This window comes from Chiloscyllium punctatum, chromosome 9 (genome assembly GCF_047496795.1).
Source record: "Chiloscyllium punctatum isolate Juve2018m chromosome 9, sChiPun1.3, whole genome shotgun sequence".
NCBI classification, from domain to species: domain Eukaryota; kingdom Metazoa; phylum Chordata; class Chondrichthyes; order Orectolobiformes; family Hemiscylliidae; genus Chiloscyllium; species Chiloscyllium punctatum.
This window is the reverse complement of record NC_092747.1, coordinates 42,179,862-42,183,334: the sequence shown is the minus strand read 5'-3', so window position 1 is coordinate 42,183,334 and position 3,473 is coordinate 42,179,862.

Sequence of the window (3,473 nt, the reverse complement as noted above, 5' to 3'; positions counted from 1 at the left end):
CAGGCAATAAATGCTGGCCAGCCAGTGACACACATTTCCCATGAGTGAATAAAACATAGTCCTCATAAACTGAAATGTGATAATGACCAGGTAATCTATCATTTGGATAACTGTCCTGATCTTCTTCAAAATATTACCAAGAAATCTTTTACATTCACTGTAGGGAATAGACAGGACCTCAATTTAATGTCGAAACTAAAATGCAACATATTTGACAGTGCAGCACTCTCTTCTTAGAGTCATAGAGTCATAGAAATGTACAGCATGGAAACAGACCCTTCGGTCCAACCCATCCATGCTGACCAGATATCCCAACCCAATCTAGTCCCACCTGCCAGCACCCAGCCCATATCCCTCCAAACCCTTCCTATTCATATACCCATCCAAATGCCTCTTAAATGTTGCAATTGTACCAGTCTCCACCACTTCCTCTGGCAGCTCATTCCATAACACATACCACCCTCTGCGTGAAAAAGTTGCCCCTTAGGTCTCTTTTATGTCTTTCCCCTCTCACCCTAACCCTATGCCCTCTAGTTCTGGACTCCCCGACCCCAGGGAAAAGACTGCTTATTTATCCTATCCATGCCCCTCATAATTTTGTAAACCTCGATAAGGTCACCCCTCAGCCTCCGATGCTCCACGGAAAACAGCCCCAGCCTGTTCAGCCTCTCCCTGTAGCTCAAATCTTCTAACTTTGGCAACATCCTTGTAAACCTTTTCTGAACCCTTTCAAGTTTCACATCTTTCTGATAGGAAGGAGACCAGAATTGCACGCAATATTCCAACATTGGCCTAACCAATGTCCTGTACATGACCTTCCAAATCCTGTACTCAATAATCTGACCAATAAAGGGAAGCATACCAAATATCTTCTTTACTATCCTATCTACCTGCGACTCCACTTTCAAGAGCTATGAACCTGCACTCCAAAGTCTCTTTGTTCAGCAACACTCCCTCGGACCTTACCATTAAGTGTATAAGTCCTGCTAAGATTTGCGTTCCCAAAATGCAGCACCTCGCATAATATCTGAATTAAACTCCACCTGCCACTTCTCAGCCCATTGGCCCATCTGTTCCAGATCCTGTTGTAATCTGAGGTAACCCTCTTTGCTGTCCACTACACCTCCAATTTTGGTGTCATCTGCAAAATTTCTTACTGTAACAGAATTCAGTCTTAGATTTTAACGCTCACATCTCTGAACCCACAGCCTTCAGACTCACAGCAAAAGTGCTAGTCACTTGGCTAAAAGAAGAATACTAAAATTCTGCTAATGTTTTGAGTCCAGAGACCTTTTGAAATAACTTTGTCTGTTTTGACAAAGGGTCACTGGACTCAAGACGTTCACTCTGTTTTTATCTGCTGCCAGACCTGCTGAGTTTGTCCAGCACTTTATGTTTTTGTTTCAGATTTCCAGCATATTCATTTATTTATTTTTATTTATTTATTTTCCCGTTCTTCACTTCTACAAAATCAAAATGGTCCTTTTTAAAAGTTGTAAAAATAAAGTATTTGTTGCAAGAATTGTTCCCTTTCTGATGCAGAGGTATAGGTTGGAATTACATTACCTATGTTAATACTGTGCCCCTGCTTCTTGTTTTTATTAATTTAGGGGATGTTGTCAACTCCAATTGGCCTAAAGAAGATGGCTTTTATTCCTGATGAAGGGCTTTTGCGCGAAACGTCGATTTCGCTGCTCGTTGGATGCTGCCTGAACTGCTGTGCTCTTCCAGCACCACTAATTCAGTATTTGGTTTTCAGCATCTGCACTCATTGTTTTTACCTAAAGAAGATAGCAGTGAGCTGCCTTCTTGGGCAGTTAAAGTGCAAGTCTAGCAAGTTCTTAAAAATAGCAGGCAGATAAAACGGGAAATGTGGGTTTATGACTGTGTAAAACGTGAGAGCAGCCTGAGTTGATCAGCAACTTTTGGAGATTCACATCTCGTGGCATAATTCTACTTCTTGTTGCTGCCAATTTTTGCATTAAAAATACCCTGCACTGTGAATATTCTTTTTCATTGAACGAAGTTGACCATTGCTTTATATGAATAAGCCAACCTTTTTCATTGCACGTTACTGTGATACAATGTTGTGAAATTCCAAATACTGCATGGGAATTCTTTTTTTAAGATGTGTATACATTAAATAAGGCTCATTATTTATTACTTTTTTAAAATCTCCAATCCAGGCAATTTCCCCAATAGAATGACAGGAGTAGTCCAGAAAAACCCATTTGTGTATCTATAGTAGAGAACAATTTCTGTACTTCAAAAAAAGTGTTTGCAACTGTCCTGGAGAAAATTTCTGGCATTTTCAGCAAGTTCCTTTCAAAACGTGAAATCTGCACTGAATGTATGCAGAGGACCTTTGAGGACAGGACCAAAAAGCCAACACCTGTTACTGTAATTCCCAGAAACCACAAGCTCGTCTTTAAACTTTGTTTGACCTCACATTTGTCACAAACAACAATGAAAGAAACATCAGTCTGCCCGCTCCTCCCGAAGTGATTGGATTGGGTCTGAAGCACCGCAACTATAATTTTGGCCTGGTCTCATTGATTCATATTAACAGCTTCCAAACAGAATGGGAAAACCAACTTCCCCTGTACATTGCAGACGATCCAACGCAACTGAACGTAATCAGCATCGCCACGTCCCTACCGGTTATAACTTTGTTCAATTGACATATTTTGGTAGCAATATATGATCCGGGTACATTACTACGATGAAAGAAATCGGAAAATCACCCACGTCCCATTTCCTGTTTAACAATGAAATCTCCATATTTGACTTTCTGAATACGAATATTACCATAGCAACAACAGCAAATACAGCAACTGCGCACCTCGATCAGAGAATCTGCTGAAATAAGGTTCTGAACGACTTGCTGTTCAATTCCGGCGTATTCCCCCCCCCCCCCCCCTACACGATTCCCAGTGGGATTTTTTTCCTAAAAACCGTGTATTGTAGCTTTTATCATTTGCTCCAGTTAAAAGGGTTTCTATGACCTCTTAACTATTACCTGTAACTACTTTCCATTCTTCGTTGTTCACAACAGTGTGGAGGCTGTTGCAAACACAAAACCAACTTCACGTTAATTCAGAGTCCGGTCCGAGTGAGGAAACCATGTGAACCCGTCCTCAAAGTTTCTCCCCCATTTATCTATGCAGCTTGTCATGAACTTGCACAGCCAACAGCCCCTCTGGCGTTATGTTTGAGCCCCCGGATACCTGCATCAAGTGGTCAAAGACTTTTTCAAAGCATTGCACATATTTCTAGCGAATCATTCAGTTTAAGATTATCCATCTTGCCAAGGGAATAAATGGCACACAATGAAATGCATCAGGCACATTAAGCTTGGCCACTGAAGAAACTCCAATTCCCATGGGGACTTGATTTTCACGCAGACTCAGACCTATGCGCAGGTCCTGTATAATATGAAGCGGAGACTGCTGGTGAGACAGTGAAAAGCAGGG